At 36.3% G+C, this 15,312-nt stretch overlaps 1 long non-coding RNA gene across 1 annotated transcript; it reads left to right on the top strand.

Annotated features, from left to right (window-relative positions):
* Positions 1-3,624: 3,624 nt before the first annotated feature.
* On the top strand, positions 3,625-5,370 carry LOC149097874 (uncharacterized). The gene is made up of 3 exons (XR_016203670.1): positions 3,625-4,267; positions 4,602-4,679; positions 5,302-5,370. It is a non-coding gene; the product is annotated as an uncharacterized LOC149097874 (long non-coding RNA).
* Positions 5,371-15,312: the final 9,942 nt, after the last annotated feature.

Below are 15,312 nucleotides of genomic sequence, written 5' to 3'. Positions count from 1 at the left end.
CAACATGTATATACGTAACAACCAGTAATCACAGATTATACTCCAAGGATAGATCGAATTTCTGCAGTTATGGTAAAAAACGTTTTCGAAACGTGTCTCAAAACATATATTTCAATTTGTATTTTTCTATAGACGTTTGTGCGGCCGTTGACAACTTACGCTGAAAAATCAACTTTTTAATTCGACGGCTTCCCAACAGAATTGTAATGTATGCAATCTCTCTTGGTTTCCACAGTTACTGAATGGTGCATCCGTCATTACTGATTTGCGTACCAATATTTTTGCCAGACCAGTCATTTGGTATTAATTCATTTCAACTGAGATCAATGAAGGGAACTTGACCAAATACACTTTATTTTAGTAGATTTTAATGTCTCTCAGTAATGGTAATTGCCTGAGAATTGTAAGTGTTTCTCGCTAAAGTTGTGAAAATTAATACCGACAACACGAATTCACAGGCAGGGTTACCAAAGGGGTTGTCTGGAAAACCCGAGTGGCGAATAGTCGCGAATAGCGAATAGTGCGAATAGTACGAATAGTCTCGAATAGTGCGAATAGTGGCGAACAGTCTCGAATAGTGGCGAAGAGTGGCGAATAATGGACAAATAGTGCCAAATAGTGGCCAAATTGAGGGAATTTGGTACCCAATTCTCCCGCTAAAAAGCATGGATGTTTATCAGTACAAAAGGTGTTTCTAAACGTAATTTCTTCTGTTTTCACCGCTGCAAAAGCGTAAATACGTCTTTATTAGGTTATCCTGGTGTTTTCTGTTTTCTTATTGTCGGCCCTAGCCTAAGTCCTGAGAAGAAACGGTAATAAATTTACTGAAATTCTTATGCTTGTTTGGATAACTAATTAACGCAAGATGTAGCTTAGATGTTGTTGTTTTTATAACCGGTTATCAGAGCAGCTCGTTTGTGTCTTTTCAGTTGATAAACTAATCACAGAGCACTTACCTCGCATTCGTATTTTGTTGTTTTTTCTTTTCTCTTTTTTTTTTTTTTTTCGCGTGATCAGTTTCAACGAACCCAGATCAGTGCTGAACTAAAGCGGTGACTTTTGACGACTATTCGCCACTATCCGTGACAGTTCAACACTATTCGCTATTCGAGTAATTTAGACACCCTGCTAAAGGTCAGGAAATGGTCAGGAAAAAGACATTTTCCCTATGAAAAAGGATTTGTTCAAAACTTGTCAGTCATAATGAATGGGTGGAAAGGAGGACTGCCCCTGACGGCAGGCTAGAAACCGTTACTATGTCTGTTGTTTATTTGGTTAGAGAAATTTACTTTTATCAAGGGAAAGTCAGAGAAAAGCATTGTTCCGGACCTCAAGTTTTGTCTCTAAATCAAATCCTTGCATTGTGGTAACAAATCATGTTTGGAATTCAAGACATAATTTATGTTAAATACATCAGAATTATTTTTGATATGTTTATATTTTTGCTTTTACACAATTTTAAAGTCCCAGTGTTGTCAACGAATAGTCCGAGCACGCTTTTCGTGCCTATCATGGTAAACACCTGACACCTTTAGTTTTCAGGGCTAAGCTCTGCAAAATGCCAACACAACTGAGAATAAGACACGTTGTGCATTTAAAACGCGGCGATGAATTTCAAGCTCCCGAAGACACATATTAAGTCTTTCCTTGGGGTTTTGATGATATCACAAAGGACCTCAAGAGTCAATTTCTTGAAAAGTATTCAACGAATTTCATTTGAAATACGTGTACTTTTTTACACGAAAATAACTAGCGACTGAGTGCGTGCTTTATTCGATATTTTTTTTATTGATATCATTGTATGCTCTATTGTTTGACGCACAGAAATCTCAATGAAATATTCTGATGCAGCAAACACTTTTCTAGCGGGTGGAATGAATTTTAATCGTGTATGTAAGGAAGTCTCAAAGGACATCCCGTTCATTTTAGTGTCAGAAAGCATCGTGCGTTGTGAGGGTGAACCAGTATCTTCGTCGATGTGCTCCCCTTCGCAGATAAGTATACGCTTTCGTTTTTTCATTTCATGACCTTGTTCGCTTTTCGCCTCGTTTCGCTACACTTGCCCTTTTCCGCAGTTTAGTGGTTTAGTTTAACCAGTTCGTTGAGCATTTTTTTACGTCCACACAGTGAAGAAATTGTTGAATACTGGGAGGGTGTGAAACTTTCGGAATAAAGAATTACCAAGTTCGTTTAGACAAGCACATCGGAATAGCAGGTTTGAAAGTTTCTTACTGAATACCCCATTTCAGAAATACTAGCTCTCTTGTTCGTCGTATTTGTAACTTAATGTTGTCCACGGCGGGTCTGAACTACAGGTCACATTCCACAGGTCAGAGTACAGAGTCACTGCGCTACAGATAAATAAACAGCACCAAGATTCAGTCTCCTAGCCCTAATTAGCCCTAGCACTATGCGAAAATGTTGTTTTAGATCGAGGGGAAACTTTTGGTATAGTTATTCATCAGTATTAAGGATTTCTACTCTTGCCCTGTGGAATGTGACCTGTGTTTTAGACCCGGCTTGTTGTCCATTGCTCCGATGCTCTGAGTTGCTAAGCGTATGAAGATCTGACTGACTTAATATCAACAGTTTTAAAGTTACGTCAATAATATTCCCTGAGAATTTAAATTCTTTTCTCATACAGGAACAGTTTGTTTCCATACAATTACTGCTCGTGAATGTTTTAATTGGAGTTTAATTCAGTCGGTTTTACTTTGAGAGCGACTTTGTTGAGATGTTATACAGCCATCCTTGTCCTCTGCCACACGATTGCTTTCTGATACATTTTCGGGTAAGTAATATCAAAATATTTGGTTAGAATTTCAGAAATAGAGGCAGATTTGAGTTATAATTGCATTCTGACTTTTGTTCATTTATCCTCATGTTTTCATAATTGTTCACATTTTCGTGAAATCAGAAATTACTTGACGAATGGAACCAATTTTGAGCAAACTTGCTTTGAATTCTGGCCAGAAAATAATCCTAAGAGAACATTAAAGAAATTTGTTAATGCAGGCGATATTGTCCAATGTTATATGGCCGGTTTCTAACTACCAAACTGATTGACCGACTGATAAGACCTCAAACTCAAAGGTGATATATTTTTGACAGTTTCCTCTCTCCTTCTGGCATTAGACGAACAGAGGGGAACCCAAAGGAAATGTAACCATTATGAGCATCCCTGTTCAGCTTTGAAGCTCCGTTCTCTCCTTATCAGTCTCTTCATGTTACGATCAACTCCAATTTCAGGTAAATTCTAGGTTTTCCTTTATATTTATTTTACAAGTATGACTTGACCTTGTTGCAAAGTCTGATTTAAAACTTCTGACTAAGATAGCTATCACGATAAATTGATTGTCATGCATGGTTCATTTTGACCCTTGCTACAATTTTATGATTTTTTTGTTCTAGTGTATGGTAATTTAAATTAAAATGTAACAGAAACCACCAGAATCCCAGACCTAACACGTTTGTACTATGTAAATTTTCTAGGCGAAAAGAAAGCCAGTCACCACTATAAAACGCATTTCTCTAGTCTCTTGATTTCAGGCTAGCGAATACAATGTAATATGCCTGAAAATAGCAACATTGTACAACTAACAAAAGACAGGACACCGGCTGAAAAGAAGACGGGCGTGGTATACGACATCACATGGAACGATTGCGGAGAGCATTACATTGGCGAGACAGCGAGAACTCTGGAGAAGCGACTGGGTGAATATCAGAAACAAACAACATCTGCAATCCGGGAACACCAGTCTCACGCCAACCACGAGATCGACTGGGAAGGAGTCAAGATTCCTGATAAAGAGTCGGTAGATATCAAAAGGAAAATCAAAGACGCCATCCATATCAGACGTCAACGCCCAACACTGAACAGAGACGGGGGCTATGATCTTCCCGGCATTTTTGACCATCTGTTGTCACGTGATTAAACAACTTGCATTCACGTGACAACGTGAGCTCACTTTAATCGCTGATGAAGACTGTGCGATACAGTCGAAAGCTTCGTTTACAAAAATTTTTCAGACCTTGTGACAAGAATAATTGTTCGTTTATTTATACACCAAGGTCAAGAATGAGCGTACATAGTCATAAACTGCAAGACTGTTCTATTGAATAAAAGAAGATTTACTTCATTTATTGACATTTGCTCTCTTTTTTCCAAGGTTGAACACAGAGTGCACGTGCATTGAGAGAAAATGCAGACATTTTAGATTGTAGTGTTTTGCCCTTCGCTTCGATGCAAGCAGACGACATCTGAAAGGTTTTATAATCAGATAAGCTCGTTGTCATTTTCTTAACTCTTCTGTCTTATACCATTTACAGCATCAGTCCAAGAAAGAAAATAATTGATTTTCTTTTATCATGTTGAGTACATCCTGAGGGAAATAACCAAAAGAACTGTCTTCATGTAGCAAAAAAACGAAAATAATTTTATACTGCTTTGTGCTTTCAAACGCTGCCTGAATAGCTTTTACGCTTTAAATATCTCTGTGAACCGCTAGCTCTGCATTGGTTTGACTAAATTCCTAAGCCTAACGCAGTTTTTAAAAGGCAGTACATGTATATCAAAGCTTCCTCTTTTCTTTTTCATACAGGTTTTAAAAAAGATATGCTGAGAGAAAACAAGTCCATTTTATGCGACAGTGCGTGGCTCTAATGTTCTTTGGTACAAAGTAAGTATTGCAAACATCTTGGTTCAGATAGACCAGATATTATCTTTGCAGTTTTCTATTCATTAACTGAGAAATGTTGTCTAAATGTACCACCAAAGCTCAGCAGTAACGTTCATAAAATATTTTTTGCCGGTGTTAGAAATTTATCTGCAACTTGCCTCACTTGGTTTCTGGAAAATTTATGAAACGAAGGACTGAAAATTTGCCAATGCAAGAAAAGCAACTTCGTTGGCTCTTGGACTCAGTGGTTTCAATCAGTAGTTCACTGCTTGCTAATGGCTGGAAACGCTTTTTCTCTACAATAAATCCAGCACCTCAAATTTTCCGTTTTTTTCGGTTTCAGTCCAAAGTCAATAAAATCTCCTTCCATGTCAATACATTTCAAAGTTTCTTGCAGAGAAAATCTTTAACTATTTTAATGTCCTCGGCAGAACCAGGAAGTTTGTTTGAGATTTGCCAGCCAACAAAAATTTAGTGTTTTCTTAAATAATTTTACCATACAGTATTGATACCTGCTTTAAGAAGTCACTGCAGAATTATCTGTTATTAAATTTGTAAGCACGTCTTGAATTTGTCGATGAAAAAAATGGTTCGTTTTATGTTTAATCTCCCTTTTTGCCAGGATATTGAAGAGAAAGTGTGGCCATATTGGATTGTAGTGTGTAATTCTTGAACGCTGGTGCGCTATGACATATTGGAAAAATCTTAATTCAGATAAGTTCACCCTTTCCTTATTTTACTTGAATTTGTCGTCGACCACTTTAATAACTGTGTCATTCCAAGTATCCTGTAGAGAAATCTAATCGGGAGGAGTGAAAGATGAAATTTTAATCCTGTGATGAGCGTGGGACAAAAAATTGAACGTCTCAGTCCGTAACGGGATTCGAACCCATAAACTCTTGGATACCGGTTGGGCAACGAGGAATTGTTCTGATGTCTGAACGAATTCTTAAAAGTAACACGATTGCGAGAGATTTGTTCATCAATTTCAATAAAGCAATGCTTTAGAAAAGCACTGTAAATGTGTATTTAGGGGCAAATATTCGAAATTAACACAACTGGAGATCCGATAATCGTTGAAAAGTAATTTAATTTGTTGTTTTTTGCTCTTTTTATCACCAGGTTGAATGCAAACATCGTTTCAATAGAAAGTGTTGCCATGCTGCATCAAAGTGTGTAAGCTCTCGAAGCCTGGTTCAAGTTGACAGCCACTGAGAACACCTTTTTTCAGGTAAGTCGCTTTCTTCTCTGTTTACCATTGAACGGTTTCAGTCCAAAGAGTGATCAGAGTCTGACCATGTAAATGCCTTCCTGACCCTTGTTATAAGTATCTCAGTTGGAAAGAAAATATTGGAATCAGGATATATTGTAACTAGTAAGAAGAATTTTACTTGAAGATTGGAGACTTGTCCAGTGACATAATGGAATCAAAGTTTAATAGAATAAAACAACATGCTGGTGTTAATTATTATAACTTTCGTAAGAACATTGTGAAACAGTAAGTGTTAAGTGATACAATTAACCAGCTATTTTGTTGATGTTTCCTTTCTTTCTAGGTTAAATGCCCTTTCAAAGAAATATTTAGTCATTTTGGATGGTAGTGTACTGGCTCTTGGACCCTGGCCTGGAAATATCTCACTTCAGATAAGTCGTTTTCTTGTTTCTCTAGTCGTTTACCATTAACGGATTCAGTCCAAGAGTGATCAAAATATAACCTCATCGTACCTCGTTGCGTTGTAAAGTACGTTACAAAGGCAATGTTACCAAATTCATAAACTAAGAACAAAAGAAGTGTGTGACAATCAATTAGGAAAATTAATATTTTGAGTTTGAGACTGAAGTGAAAGGTTGAACATCGCAATTTATTATTTTAAAGGAGAACTTGAAACGACTAAATATTCTCCGCAATGCAAAATTGAAGTGCTTTATCCTGACATTTTGAATTCAAATTTAACAGAATAAAAACGTGGTTGTGGTACTAGAAATTGTTACAAATTCATTTTGATATAAACATTGTGAAAAACAAAGATTCTAAAGTAGCATTTCAGCTTACTCTCGGCTTGGCTTTGCGAACGAAGATTTAAGGAAGTGATCCACTTATGCTGCAGACAGAGAACCATGTACGACAATTTACGAGAAAATTCCAATTTAATAGTACAATGATAATTTGCAGTGCGAACAATGCTTTCCTTATACGAGGCCGCAAATGAACTTTAAAGGCGATTCATTTAGAGAACGAATTGCTCAAAATCAAATGTGTTTTAAAATAGTATTGTCAGGCATTCAAGAACGAACAGCAACTTAATTTATAACGACTGATAGAGCTCATGACTTTATCGGCATGACAATTCTAATTGCGCTTTGGTGAACACGATCATTTTTTGGTCATCAATGTTCCAAGCTTGACCAAAATCTATATAAACATGCACTACTTTTTCGTCTGTGTAACTGATATAAGTACAGTGTTAAACATGGAGGCGAATGAAAAAATATCATCGCCTAGGGCAAATTAGTGTCTTGCTACACCATTTAATATGGAAAATTAACGTTTAGAACACCGAAAACAGAATTAATTTTTCAGGTGGCTGAAAATATTTACGAGTGTTCTTTGGTTTCGATACGTACTTGCATGTGTCCGGGCACAAGTGGGCTCAAGCCTTGAGAGAAATGTCATGTTTTCGATGTAGCGATGTTTCACTGACATAGATTTCAAAGTGTAGTTTGAGTATTTTCTTCTTCTCAAGAAAACAACAGTTTGTTGTATGTGAATAAAGTTTTTGTGTCAGTATTCAAGCAAACAACAAACAAATAACATTCCAGCTAGAATAAATATGTGACGCTAGTCTCGCAGGGTAGCTAAAATGATAAATTGAAGTAATGGTCGATACATTTTAAAACAAACAGCACAAAAAAAAATGGACCCAGAGAAATATGGATAAATAAAACAAGTACACAGGTCAAAAGGTGTCAAAACTACTGTTTACAAATATGAAATGTAATAATGAAATGGAAAATAGATAAAATAGAATCGAAAACTTTAGAAAACTTTGAATTTACATGGTATGTTAATTGCTGCACGCGCAGTCTCCCGCTTCCTCTATGTCGTTTTCCGTAAAAAGTAAACAATCTTCAATCTAAGCAGGAGCCATAACCGGGGACGGAGACCGTAAGTCTCGGGATCTGCGCGCACCTATTGATAAGGGGCACTTTTGCTATTTTTAGAACAAATTGCGCCACCCTGACGACATACATCCGCGCGGATCCACGCAAATGTCGTGGGTTCTCGCGTGGATGTTGTCTAAAGAATAAAGTTTATGTAAGAAATCTCTCTACTCTGGTATCGAGGTAATTTGTGAATTTCTCAAACAGTGCTTAATCATAACCAAAACCTGTTTTTGATAGTTTCTTATTATTTCTGCTCGTTTGGCAAGTTTGCAAAAATTTTTGGAAGGAAAGTCTGACGCGTACAAGTAGCTCCAGGGCGTGCACTTTAAAGTCCGAGTCGGTGTTTTCAATTGTAGCTAATTGGCAACAAATCTTGACAGAGATTTCTTTCGTTATCTTTTGTGCTGAGATTCTGCAACAATATTCACCAACGCCAAAAGGCTACTATCATGTGTGTTTCTTCAACGTAGTGAAATTTTACACAGCTGCGAAATAAAATAGACAAGGAGTTTTGATAACTCAGCCAATAAAATCGAAATCGTTATTCCAGTTGATTAAAGAAAGCGTCATCGTAACTTTGCTGATTATTCCTGCTGTATTCACATATTTTCAGCTAAGTAGTTTAATATGTTCTCAAACATTTATCAACCTTCAACATAGTTAAAAACTAGAGATATTATTGCGGAAGTCCAATTTGTCATGTGTACTGACTGTACAAAACACGCATCGGCTGGCGCTCTTATTCATCGACAACAGAAAATTTACTGAATTTTTACACGACCAAAGCCTAGCCGTATCTACAGCCGTAAACTTATTGGGCCTGGATGAAATATCAAGTGTTGCTTACAATTCAGGCAAAATGCAAACTTTACTACTTTTCGGTGGTGGCAAGAGGAGGGAAACTTTGAAGTCCTAAAACGCTGCAATATCCAAATTTTTCCGACTAGTTTTTTGCCGTGTTACGGAAAAGCTGTTAATCTTCAGCATATGTGAAATTTAGAGTGGAGTAATGTGGAACTCTTTTCTTTTAATAGTTTTGGGTCGTACGTGAAGTACACCCCTAGTGCTTTAATTGGCTCGTTAGGCCATTTAATGCCAAACGGTTGTGCTTTGTTTCCTTTTGATGAACCAATCCACATACCCTCGGTTTTTGTGTTATTGATCTTGAGGCCTGAGATATTCTTAAAAAGGTCTAATACTTGAAATAGTACTTTGGCCGAGCTAGTGTTGGCGAGCATTGCTGTTGTGTCATCAGCGTATTGTAATAGTTTAGTCTCTTCCTTGCCAATAGAGATACCCTTTATAGCTGGATTTTGACGAATGGCAATTGCTAACGTTTCTACGGCTACAATGAAAAGATAAGGAGAAAGTGGATCTCCCTGTCTAACGCCTCGTTCAAGTTTGAAAGGTTTTGAAATCATGCCGTTGTTAATTATGCAGCTTTGTATGTTTTTGTAGAACAGTTTTACCCAGCGGAGAAAGTAGGAACCAAAATTAAAAGCTTCAAGGCATTTAAAAAGGAAATCCCATTCAATACTATCGAATGCCTTTTGAAAATCAATGAAAATCATTAAACCAGGGATGTTTTCTTTAACAGTCGAATCCATAATATCATAGATAGAGCGAATGGTTTCGCCGATAAAACGATCTTTAATATACCCTGTTTGATTATGATGAATGATATAAGGTAAGACATTTTTAATTCTCGAGGCTATTACCTTAGACATAATTTTCGCGTCCACGTTAACAAGAGAAATTGGGCGCCAATTTTCAATGAGAGAACGATCTTTACCTCTTTTTTCTATGAGTGTGATAAACGCTTGCTTTTGAGATTGGGACATCTCTCCTTTTTCGAAACAATCATTAACACATCTAATAAAGCAATCGCTGATTAAAGGCCAAAATTTTTTGTAGAACTCGATCGGAATTCCATCGTTCCCTGGAGTTTTGTTGTCTTGAAAAGTATCGAGAAGACGTAAACATTCCTCCGAAGAGATTTTACCTTCACATGATTTTTTTTTGCTCTTCAGTTAATGTAGAAATATTTAAATCATTTAAAAAGGAATCAATTTTAAGTTCAATGTCCGGAAGAATATTATAAGTCTTATACAAATCACAGTAGAATTGTTCTACTTCCTTTAGTATACAGAATGGATCCGTTTTGATTGCCCCGTTTATATGCAGTTTTCGTATGTGTTTCTTAACGTGATTTCTTTTTTCTAAGTTTAAGAAGTATTTTGTACTCTTCTCGCCTTGTTCGTGCCATCTGGCGCGTGCTCGCACAATAATTCCTTTTGTTTTCTCTTCGTAAAATGATTCTAATTGTTTCTGAGCTGCATCTAACAGGGTTGCATTGTTGTCGCTAGGGTTGGTTTCAGCAGCTTCTTTCGCTACATTAAGTTTGTTTTGGAGTTTTGTTTCTGTTTCATTTCTTTGCTTTGATCTTCTTTTGGAGTGACGGATAGCGTGGGCTCTTATGTTATATTTGATCCAATCCCACACACATCGATCATCAGAAAGTTCTTCCCGTCCTTCATTGAACGTTTGGATAGTATTAAAAAACTTATCAACATCTGGTCCTCTGGTCCTCTAGAGGATTATCTGTGTACGGCAAGGTTACAATCATCAAATCATTTCTTATTCCAAAGTTTGTTTATGTCTGCTCGGTACTGCCTACACCTAAAGAATTAGTGAAAGAATTGAATCAACTGTTATTCAAATTTTTATGGAATGGGACGGATAAGGTCACTCGAGTTTCGGCTATAAATAAATACGAGGAAGGTGGTTTAAAAATGATTGATATAAATTGCATGATTAAGTCTTTAAGGCTGGCATGGATAAAACGTATATTTGATGACAACAACGGAACATGGAAATCATATCTAAAACACTTGCTGGATCCCATGGTAGGGTTTTTCTTTTTAAATTGTAACTATGATATAAAGGATTACAACATCTTCTCTCAGTTCTATAGTGAAATGCTCTCATGGTAGTCGGAGTTGCGTGATTCCTTTGCCTATCAACGAGATTGGCAAAATATTATTTGGAATAATAAGGAAATTCGTATCGAAAAAAGACCAGTCTTCTACAAAAAGTATTTTGAGGCGGGAGTGATTCGTATCCAAGACCTACATTTTGATTTAACTATAAATGACGCACTCAGCCACTGGTCTGACAAGATAGCCAATATTAGTTATTTGCAATGGGCTGGCCTTCGCCATTCTATACCGTCCTTTTTAAAGAAAATCATTTCCTGTCCATCTTTAGCTCCTCCATCCTTCTTTATTGACGACAACATCTTCGACGTCAGAAAAAAGAAATCAAAAGACTATTACTCACTTCTTGTTCGCAAAATAGCACAATTGCCTAATATCATAAACAAACTGCAGAACGATTTTAACTTTTCTATCGATCAGCTGAGACAAATCTTCAGTCTGCCACACTCTGTTGTTCTTGAGTCTTATGTGAAAGGATTTCAATTCAAAGTGCTCAACTCTATTCTGTACACTAATTCAAAATTACACAAAATAGGCTTTAAAACAAACGATCTATGTTCATTTTGCAAGGCAGAACCAGAAACTTTATACCACCTACTTTATCATTGCTCCTTTGTTAAACGATTCTGGAGTGAGTTTCAAGGTTACTGGCACCAAATCTCAAATCAGCAGGTTCATCTTTCCCTCCAAGATGTTTTATTTGGAATATTATCCAAACCATGCCCTTTACTCAACTTACTGAACTATTTTATAATCATTGGTAAACTACTTATATGGGACTGTAGAAGATGCCAAATTCAACCCACAATTCAAGGATTTCGTACTAAAATTGCCATCAAATATGAATAGGAAAGTAAGATCAAAAAGAAAGATTATTTTAAAAAAAAGTGGGTACTAATCCCAAATTAATTTATGTATTATTTCATTTTTTTTGTTAATCACGTAGATGGTGTTATTATTATTTGAACTTTTTGAACAGCATGACAACTGTAACTGTTTTTTTTTTTCTCTCTCTTTTTCTTTCTTCTTTTTGCATGATTAAAAGCACAAAGCTAATTAAAATATTCTCCCTTCTGCTGTATCTCTTAATTTTCAAGCTTTGTAGTATTGTTAGTATTAATTTTTGTGAGCAATGTAATCGCGTTTGTATATTTCATGCGAATAATCTATTAGTAAATAATCTCGGTACTGTTAGTTAATATATAAGTGTGTTCCTCATCATTGTATATTGTAGAGTTGTTATCGTAAGCTAATTATATATTTATTTTTGGTTGTAAGTTAATTGTAGATATTTTATTCTTCTGTAAGTAACTTTAATGTAAGTAACGTATGTTATTGGTAAATAAAAAAAAAAAAATGTGGAACTCTTGCAAAAGAAACAGCGGAATACGACTTGGTCTGAGTGATATGAAACGGGACATACCTAAATTCGACACTGCCTTACTTCAGTCGAATTGGAGCAGCTTACGACGAAATACTTGAGCAAAACTCCAACAGACATAAACGTATTGAGTTGTGGGCCAGAAGTATAAAACATGTCGGGAATTTCGGATGCCATTTCCCCCGCGCTACAACCGCAAAAATCCTCGCAGCATGTACGCGCGCTCTCCGCACACGATGGCGCAATTTGTTCTAAAAATAGAAAAATTGTCCCATATTATAGGGACAGCCTCAATACTAGAAATGGCGCGTGCTTACGGTCTCCGTCCCCGATTATGGCTCCTGATCTAAGCTCATTTTAGCAACTCAGTGTATAATTTTCACATCGATTCGACATAGGGAAGATTAGAACAAAGTTATTGCATTGAAAAACGTTATTATCAGAAGTTAGAAACTAGTCTCACTTATTGCAGGAACCGTGATTTTACAAGAAGTATTTACAAGCAGTATTACTGAGGAAAGGTTTCAAGACATAATTATCATTAAGGTTTAATTTTTGCTTTGGAACTTTTAAACAAACGTTTTGAATTTTAATCATATTCGTCTATCCTTTTCATCTTTTATATGGAGTTCTTAAAAATGAAACAAATTTTAGAACATGCAAAGGGTGAAGGTTAACTGAGAGTGTCTCCTTCCATGTCCATCAAATTATAAATGCGGTATAGAAATAAAACATACATGCAGTATGTGGTGCTTAATCATCTAGGAATGTTAATTTTCGTGCGATAACTTGTCAGGTAAAAATGATATCGTGTTTTTGAAAAGGAAATCCATCTTGGATTTCAAAATTTTGCAAATATGTCAAAAAGTTTGAAAATACTAAAAAATATGGCGGTTCAATTTTTTTTTTTTAATAAAGACTTTGTAAAAACCAAAACAATCTCTAAGACATAGACTTGAGCTTAGAAAAGTGCACCAAAATTCATAAAACACCTTTGAGTGTGCTTGTTTGCCACAGGAACGTCAAGAAAAGCAATGAACTAATTGACACAACAAAACGTTCCCTGATTGTTTTAACGAGGAGTTACCAAGTTTAGTTATTTATATTGACCTGCGTCAGTTTCCATTGTTTTAACTTTATCAAGATACCGGAAAGAGCATTGACCTAAATCCTGTTTCGAGACGCATTGGCAATAATTAAAGTGAGATAAGAAAGTACTTAAACGCAATACATTTTAACATAGTTAATAGAGGGAAATGGTTATGAATCATGGCAAATTTATTTGTTGTATGTTTTTGTTGGCTGTTTGGGGCGGGGGGGGGGGGGGTTGAACCTGCGCAAAATCTGGAAAAAATACAAAAAGTGGTTATGTGTGCTCATACAACTAACCAATAGAAACATCGCGATTACGTAATTCATGCACAGTCTAGGAGCATAAAACAAAAAGATATACAGAGTCAAAGACCCTCCAACATAACTCTTAGTCTGTTGTTTGCTTTTTTGATGTTTGCTGGGATTCTTAACCATTCCCTCTATTAACTATGATTTGAACAAATACAACTGTCTTAAGGATATGCTTGAAATTGTATCGATGACCTATAAGAAACTGGAACCGAGAGTCAAACACGTAACCGTGAGGAAATTTAGTCGTGGACATGTTAACAGGTCGTTAATAATTTGCAGCAGGAAATTATTTCACATCATTGCTGATAAAGGCTGTATTTTTACCCCGCACTTGCAAGTCTATTTCTTAGCTGGTTGGTAATAGCAGATCGAGTTTTGATGTTGTTTCCGAAGCAATATTTGTTTTTCAACTCCTTGGCAGGCAAGTGTACTATGGTTTCTGATAGTTAAATAAGCGACGCTTTGGTAAGCAGTGAAAACACAAGGTCAATTTGCAAGGACCGACGTAACCTAATGAAAAAAGAAGTACCGGGTCCTGTCCCTATAAAGGATGTAATTGGACTTGGTGATGTCGGACAACTGACAAAAACGCTAGGCTGATAAAAAGGTTTGAGAACGACATAATCAATTCATATATTTCGAAAAGCTTAAAAAACGTCCAGTACCTTGAAAAGATTGCAGAGGCTTTGTTTTTGATTTTTCGGTTTTACGTTCTTTTATCAATAATATCAATACTTTTGAAGCATGAATCAGTGGTAGCCTATTAAAAGTTAAAGGAACACAGTCAGCTGGAGCACATGCGCATTAGATACCATTTGATTTCATAGTTAATTTGCATATCACAGAGACAGGATCCAAACTGTTTTCAACCAAATATGATACAAAAACTATCATGGGATGAGCAAAAATCCCACTCAAAAACAGGTTTTTCAGTAAACGATTGAAAACCAAGCAAAACACTGGGAAGATTGAAGCGGATTTCTATATGTACTCGACGAGTATCTTTGATTTCAGGTTGAGGTGAACTTTTTCAAAGTGAGAAAACTAGTGTCCAGGTCAGCGCGGTCCCAAAGCCGACTGTGTCCCTTTAAGGATACCAAAAACATGAAAAACCATCTTTAACAAGAGGTGCTGTTTTCTGTAAGCGATAATTCAATCAAGTATTGACACAGCGGAGCAGGGCTTAAGTTTTGTATCACTCGACTTCAGTTTGCAGAGAAATATTGAGCCACGGCCCATCCAAGGATGCGAATAAGACAAGTGGAAATGAATATGTCAGTTTCTTTCTTAAGATTTGTTAAGTGCAGCTCAGAACACCTGAAAAAAGACATTAAATGCAAGTCATTTCTTCCCTACTGGTTCAGATCGAGGCAGAGCGTGTTGTTGATCATAAGTAAGGAAACAAGGTCGTGTCAACATGCCAGCAGAAGTAAATAGTTGCTGCAAAGTTAAAGTTTTAACTTTGAAAATGAAATTTGCAATTTTAACTTTAAAATTTCTAGGTCCAAAAATGTTTTCTAACAAAAGAATTCACAAAGTCAAATGAGTCTTCATAATGATTTCATGAAAACGTTTTATTGTGATCACTCTTGATCATTATGTAAGAATTAATAACCAACAGTTATTGTGCTAGGCAACGGTACCGTAATCTGTTTATCATTAGTGCAAATCTACCGGATTATACTAA

The sequence above is a fragment of the Orbicella faveolata genome, unplaced genomic scaffold (assembly GCF_042242905.1).
Source record: "Orbicella faveolata isolate gen_17 unplaced genomic scaffold, um_ofav_v1 contig_46, whole genome shotgun sequence".
Taxonomy (NCBI): domain Eukaryota; kingdom Metazoa; phylum Cnidaria; class Anthozoa; order Scleractinia; family Merulinidae; genus Orbicella; species Orbicella faveolata.
Note: the sequence above shows the minus strand (reverse complement) of the source record. Positions and strands in the feature narration are given on the sequence as shown.